Source organism: Rosa chinensis, chromosome 3, assembly GCF_002994745.2.
Source record: "Rosa chinensis cultivar Old Blush chromosome 3, RchiOBHm-V2, whole genome shotgun sequence".
Classification (NCBI taxonomy): Eukaryota; Viridiplantae; Streptophyta; class Magnoliopsida; order Rosales; family Rosaceae; genus Rosa; species Rosa chinensis.
This window is the reverse complement of record NC_037090.1, coordinates 36,491,630-36,499,531: the sequence shown is the minus strand read 5'-3', so window position 1 is coordinate 36,499,531 and position 7,902 is coordinate 36,491,630. Positions and strand designations below refer to the sequence as shown.

General features: G+C 33.9%; 1 long non-coding RNA gene across 3 annotated transcripts; it reads left to right on the top strand.

Moving 5' to 3' along the window:
- Positions 1–535: 535 nt before the first annotated feature.
- Positions 536–2,481, top strand: LOC121051999. 3 transcript variants are annotated; one of them, XR_005807737.1, is made up of 5 exons: positions 536–825; positions 1,032–1,155; positions 1,368–1,489; positions 1,612–1,800; positions 2,291–2,481. It is a non-coding gene; the product is annotated as an uncharacterized LOC121051999 (long non-coding RNA). The 3 variants fall into 3 exon arrangements; XR_005807735.1 differs by having other exon boundaries at positions 536–839; XR_005807736.1 differs by lacking the exon at positions 2,291–2,481 and having other exon boundaries at positions 536–839; positions 1,612–2,047.
- The last annotated feature ends 5,421 nt before the right edge of the window (positions 2,482–7,902 follow it).

Genomic DNA, 7,902 nt, shown 5'->3' with positions numbered 1-7,902 from the left:
GTCAACATGAAAACTAAAAGGCCCATTTTGCTTATATGCTATATTTGTTTGACCGCTTACAGTGTTCTGGTTGTTTCTTCACTCCATGCAAGGTAAGAGGTGGATCTGATTGTGAGGATGAAGTTCAGAGCCAGATTCTCGTGACCGCTAGCAAACGAGTATCGATTAAAAAAAAAAAAAGAATAGCAAGTTAGTAACTCAGTAAATAGGTGCTTAATGATTTTTATGCTCGACTGATTCATAGAATTAATGTTTGCTTGCGGTTCTTATTTTCATTATTCCTGGTTGATTTTATAAATGGTAGGAATATATGACGTTGCTTAAAGGAAATTGGGATTATGAAGGATTGACACTGGCTGTCAATACCAATTCATATTTTCAATCTGTAGTGCTAATCATAATGAATATGATTATAATATAGTTTTGGGTGAATTGATTGTACTGGATACTTACTTATTTTCTGTACTCTCTACTTGTGTATTTTCAAGTTTGGTAATTGAATGGATAGAGTATTGTTCTGCTGCAGTTTCTAGGTATATATTGAGTCATTGATTACCAGATTTTCACCATGGGGGGAGCTTGTTCTAGGAAGAGAAACCATCGAGATGATGAAGATAGTTTTTGTAGAGGGATTTCCAGAAGGATACATTGAATGAGGAGGAAAAAGGGAGGGGGTTTCTCGGGTACATTGATCTATAAATCTGGAAGAAGAAGAGGTGGAGAAGAAGACCCAGCAGCAACAATAACCACAACAACAACGAGGTTACTAGGAACAGCAGCAGAAGAAGATCATCGTCCAAATCCTCTGCTCCTCTGCTCGAGTTGGTCTGTTTGTCGATGTATCTTCCTTATTCCTATAATTCATCATTAATTTATGCTACGTCTCTATTTGGTTTCCTAGGATAAATAAACAACTTAAAGAATTTTTATAGAACTGGGTAAACATTGATTTCATTTTGAGGTTTTAGATTGAGAAAAAGTTTTGATTTTTTGTTGTTGTTCTGAAGCTGATTTTGGTTTTTGAGTTGCAGGGAGGAATCCAAGTTCTAATAATAACCAATCTTGGTCGAAATCTACAAGGGATTCTAAAAGTGGGTCTTGAAGAAAATCGATGTCAACGCTATAGGATATCGTTACTGTTTTGTTGAACTTCAGGTGTGTTTTGTTGGGTCAAGGATTATTCTTTTATCCTGAGCTGAAATTGCAGTTCGTTTTCTAATGTATACCTTGTAATGTTTGTATGCATTACATAGATTATCTGTATGCATTAATAAGATTGATTATCTATTCACCAGGTATTTACATAGATCATCTTATTGGCCACCTCTAATTCTTTATCTAACTTTTTTTATTTTTTTCTTTGCAAGAACAAAAGCTAGAGAAACTTCAGGAAGAGGATCTTGTTGAAAGGCCGTTCAAGAAGAAACATATCAGGATCAGGTTTCCTGAATGAGGAAGAAGTGGGAGATTTGCTCCATTTGGAGATAAGGTGGGTTTACATATTTTGTTCACAAGTAAAAGTGCTACAAGCCATTTTTTTTTTCACCTTAAAAAGATCTATTCATCTGCAAATTTTGTGTATTAATTGCAACCATATCTATGGTCTACCAGGTGTTGTTTAGCACAGCAAATCTCACAATTGAAAGAGGAGAGAAACTGGCCATTAATGCCCAATTGGATGTGGCAAGAGTACTTTGCTAAAAGTTGCTGAAACTAATAATGGGTTTACAAAAGCCAGGAGCAGGTGAAGTTCTGCTTGGGGAGCATAATGTCCTAACAAACTTTTTTGAGCAAAATCAGGTGTATATTGCCATTACTATTCGCTACTTTGAAATAACTAATAGCATGGGGTTTCTTCTTAGTAAAAGAGGAACCGGATCTGTAAATTTCCTTGTCAGAATATATTGTTGGTTGACTTAGCTTTTATGGGATACACGTAACATGCTTTGTTCAGAATTTTCTGTTCAAAACTACTAATGTTGACTCCGTATCTATTTCAGTGATTTTAATTTATATAGGGATCTTTTGTGTTAACTGTAAGTTTTTGAGTCCTAAGCATGGTTAATTTATTTAACCATTCATATAATTCTCAGTGGCATGCCTTCACCTCTCATGTTCAGGTACAAAAATCTGGTAGTTAGTTAGTTTGGTATGAAAATCTGGCAGGTACAAAAAACTGGCAGAGAAAATATAGTCACTTGACTCAATTTCTCATAACTTTGTTATTATGTTCATGCCTCATTCATCAAAATGATTAAGTAAACCCTTTGATATATTAAATCAATTTCAGTGGGAGAGGAGAGGCAGCAGCCAACCCAAGTGGATATTGATCAAGTGCGAAATGAGTGGGGGAAGTTTGTTGTCAACACATATGTGCATGAGCCTTGAAGTAGCGCGCTTGTTGCTGGTACAATTTTGATATGGAAAGCATCTTTTTTGTGCTTCTTTGCTGGTACATTGTCATGCACCATGTGGCATGTTTTGGAACAATACATAAATGTGTATCAGCTTTTTAATGTCCCAAGTAGATGGGCATACACTAGAATGCTTTTCTTGTTTAAAATATTGGCTTTCTGATTTGGAAATGCACCTCTTTTGCTTTTGAAGTTTAAAGTATTGGTTAGATTACTCATTTGATGGTTTCCCATATTCGTGTTTGATGGAGTACTGTTCATTTGGTAAATAGACGAAATGAATGCACAATCTAATTTGGAAATGAGATGTTCAAATTATCACACAACAGAATATATATAATGTCGATTGCCCGTTGTCTGAATGGCCGAAAATGGGGCAGAAACTGATTGCCATCATTCATATCACACATCGGTTTTTAACAAATCAATATCTTCTAATTTCTACTCACACAACAGAAGCAAATATAATCAGTTGTCCTAAACATTAATCATACAACAGAAGCAATTGAACTCTGTTGTCCAAAAACTAAATCAGACAACAATTGCAATTGAACTCCGTTGTCCCAAATGGTGATCATACAACAGATATAGTCTAAGCACTAAAGTTTGAGGATCAATCAGACAACACAAAAAATAAAAGTAGTTGTCTGATATGCTTAACATACAACAGCTTGAAACCAAGCACTGTTGTCTGAAGGCAGCGCTTCAACTACTGCGCAGCTGCGCATGACATCTGCTGAGCCATCTGTCGAGCCATCAAACAACAATTATACCACATACTCGTTGCCTGTTTGTTTATCAGACAATTGTGTTCCACCGTTGTCTGAATTTTCAACAGACAACGGCTCGCTTTACAACGGTGGCACTCCAAATCAGAAAATAGTTTCTGTCTGTAGTCTGATAAGTTTTTTGGCATAGTGATTCTACATGAATATTTCTCTATTTTGGCATATGGTACTCATGAATTGGTATCAACAATATTAATTTTGTTTCCAACAATCGAGGTATGTATTTTCATGAGTTTAATGATTTCAATTTGATTTTCTCTTATTATTTGATCTAATGATTTGATATAAAGTCAATTTATAATGAGATCGAAAGTACATGTTTCTTGATCCAATTATATGAGGACTTAAAATTCCTCCACTGATTGTTATACAATCAAATAGATCGAAACCTTTTGTTTCTTGATCTCCATTTATGTCAGGACTTTTGTCCCTTCTTTTTATGAGTACATTTGAATCTCTGTTCACTCCACTTTTAAAACAAGCTTCTAATTGTGAAAACTCGAGCCTAATGCTTTGAGTACAATATGAAATTTGATGAGGCCATGATATTCCATTGTATTATTATTGGAGTATACACTTATATCCATATGGACCACTGTCCCAAACTTGAAATTCGAGTATATCATTTTAGCATTTGTTCTCATTGTCAAACAACAATATGAACCACATGTTCATCAATAAATTTAATTTGAATTATGAATGTTCATGATAAACATAATGACAAACATATTTGTCTTGCATATAATGTAACTATGGACATGATCCATTGCAATTGTTAATAATTTTTCACAATTGATGCATCCAAAAGCTAAGGTAACAATTATCTCAAGAGTTGCAGATCTTGATTGATGGCTCCAACTGAGCGCGCATTATGTTACCTATATGGAATACTATTGCATATATTGGTGATGAAATTTCCACTTAACTTATGTTGTATTTGTCAACCATAAGTATACTACTATATACTATATCATGAACTAAAAATTTCATTGAACCAAATAAAATTATTTTGGTGTGATTAATGTGGCATTATTTTATCTACTTTGTTATGTAGACTCATCTACATATTTTACATTATTTTATAATACAGCAATAATTGCAAACCTTTCTAATAAGGAAATTATAATTTATCACATATTTGCGAGTTGTCACTATAATGAGACAATTCTCCAGTCATTAGGGGGAGAAATATCGTTTATGAAAAATGACATGAATTGTTGTGTGATATCTATCCACAATGTCTCATTTTAATTTTGAGGAAAAAATCTCAATTCATTATATTTTTTTACCTAAAATTTAGTTTGGGCTCGCCACCCCCCAGTGGGGTGAATTTATTGTTTGCATGCATATTTTGCAAATGGTCAAATCTGATACTTCCCGCTGTTAGGGGGAGGAAATACTAATGTAACAGCGTGAATTATGTGAAATATATGCACTAAGTCTAATGTTTTAAGCTCCCTATAAGGGAAGATTATACAAGCCCTATAACGCTATTCATGAGATTATACAAAGATCCACATTCTCTAATTAATTTGTTCTAGAGAGACAATACATTCCTTAAAAGATGAATGAGTATTTGATATCTACAAAGCTTATTATAGCTAATGTATGCATATATGAATGTGTGGGGATCAAAATTTAATGATATCTCATAAATATTGTATACTACCACGTTTCATTATGTCAACAAACTATACTTTTGGCCATATTGGGAAGAGACAATTCCAATGAATTTGAATATTATAAACGTGATGATATACTTAGACTTTATCAACCCTAAAAATTACAAGAGGATGTATTAAAGTGAATTGAAATCACTATGAGACAAGTCTCTTTATAGAGATATATAATTATCATTCTTCTCCAAATGACAACTTTTCTATAAGTACAGTGTTATATATAGCTATTATATTGACAAGAGGCTCATAGCAGGTTGTCATAGTTATTATGAAGATCTTAAAGGCAAATTGCTAAAAGCAAATCCCCCAAATGTGTCATTATAAACGTATTGCTTAATCAAATCCCCAAATGTGTCATTATAAGCATATTGCTTAATCAAATCCTTGACGGATTTATATTGCCAAAGGCAAGTCCATGAATGAATAAAAGAGCTTAAAGCTCACTCATAGAATAAAAAAGTCTAAAGTTCATATATACTCATTCATTTACGGTCAAAGTGACTTATTGCCTCAATGAGTACTATGACAAGACTAAGAAATTGAATTCGAATCATGCTCACAATATTGCAACATATTCTAACTTCCACGAAGTTATGAAGTTATCTATAGCTCATATTGAGCATATATGAAATTATCAATAATACAAATTGATATTTATGGCTAAATATGCATACTTAAATTTCAATGCTCGGAATATTGTATAATAGTAAATGTGTCAATTGTTGTTCCTTTATATTGTTATTCTTTGCTAATATCTTTATCTATAATTTAAGCATATGAAATTGGTTCTACTCTTATCATGTGAGGTAAGATTTATTATCATAGTATTATTGGTAGTGCTCTAACCTTTTCAGGAATTGAAATTCGTAATGATTCCCCTTTATGCAAAGCACACACACCATATCTAATATATATGGTGTATGTATTTTGTTACATATATGATTGAAGCTTGCAACAATCTAGGAGAAATTCTTATCAAGGGGAGCATTCAAAATTATGCTACCTAGGACATATGAGCGTTGTACTCTTTTTCTCCTTCGACCAGGGTTATTTTTGTCCCACTGGATTTTTGTTACCTGGAAAGGTTTTTGATGAGGTAACGTACATTAAGCGCGTCCAACACCATATCACAAATTGGTGGACATCTAAGCTAGAGTGTTGTAAATATTATAAATATGTGTTTATCCATGTAAATTCTCGTCTTTTATGTCCTTATGATGTAAACTCAACTCCTATATAAAGAGGTCCATGAGAATGAATAATACACACTTCTACCTCCTCCATATTTTGTTTTTCTCTTCTATCTCTCTATATTTTCTGATTCCAAGCAACGTTATTCTCTAATTTATAACAGGAAATTGTTTTAATTGTTTTTTTTTTTTAAAGAGAGGAGAAAAGAACCCGGTACCGACCAAGTGGCATAAGTGATAAGTTTCTAATCTATAAGTGAAAAGTCGTGAATTCGACTTACAGCAGACTAATTATTGTATATGAATTATTTATTTAATAAATAAAAAATAAATAAAAGTAGAAAAGAAGGTCGCCGATTTGAGCCACAGAGCGAATATCTAGGCGAAAAGATCCTGAGCCTCTTGTTGAATTGTTGACCAGAGGCTTCCACGTTCAACGACGACACCTGGCGCTGTGCCTATCCGCTTATCAGATTTACCAAAACACCCTTTAGAGAACTTGTGGACAGCAATTTCCGACTCTATTTACATTCACACGGGTCCAACTCTTCACAAGTGGGCTGGAAACATCCAGACATGTACACGTGGCGGCGCTGATAGGCTGTGGCGGTTAGTGGTCGTGACGTGGCGAAAAGCGTAGGGAAGAGAGAGAGAGAGAGTAAGTTTCACCTGGAACCTCATGGTCTTCGTTTTTAATGTGATCCACAACTCTTGGCCTACATTTTGTTTCTCTGTCCTCCTTATTTTATAGGGTGCTGGATATTTTTCACTTCCCTCTACGCCACACAAATATCCTTTCCGACCTTTTTTTGATATTCTAACTTTTGTTGCGAACTTTTTATTTATTTAATTTTGGTGGGATCTCTTTCAAGATTTTATTCTCTATCGGATGTGGTCAGCAACTGAGCATTCTACTCTCTCTACCAAGTGGTTCCTCTCGTGACGAAATATTTAGCTTGCTTTTTTTCTTTGAGGAAAACTTTAATCATATTTTTGGTGAATCCCAAATTTGTGTACCAAATATAATAAAAAGTAACCATCGAAGTCTTTATACATAAAACTGAATTACCATAAAAAAAAACTGAATTTTTATCATTTATATTTATATTATTGTTTGTGTCTGTTTCTCAACGCCAAAATTAAAGTCATTTTAGTAATTATCATCGCAATAGATATCATGAAAAACGAACTGTGATATAATCACAATTCGAGTATTTGGTAGACTTATTTGAATAAAAATTCTAAAAAAGGAAATATAAAGTTGTGTTTGACAGCTTCATTAGTATTTAGAATTGCATTTCAGGTAACGATGATCATTAATGATATAATCTTCAATCAATTTCGAATATGTTTTGTGAATCGGTATTGTTGTCAATCAATTAATCATCAAAATAATTGATTAATTAACGAGAAGTTCGATCATACGATTGTGGAAGACGGTGGTAGGGTTTGTAAGGTGACTCAGGTGGTGGGCGAGGTGGATTAGAGATTTGATCTTGATTCTATGGTTACTTTTTCTTTGAAAGGCACAGTTTCTTTCTCAAAGAAACAGGAAAGTTCTGGTTTATTTTCATAGATGATAAGACACGTGTCCACCGTAATGCGCGAGTAAGATTATGAGAATGTTGCTCTGCGAGTAGAGCTCATGCCTGGTGGTCTATTTTTATCCAGTAGACAAGAAAAGCTGAGGCCTCGTGTCAATGTGTCAAAGGGACGTGAGCCACAAGATTCCATCCAAATTCTCGCGCATTCCATTCGTAAAAGATATTAAATAAAAAAATTCATTAAAACAAAAGGCTGCCGCTGACGTGGCAGCACCTACTTTCTTCCT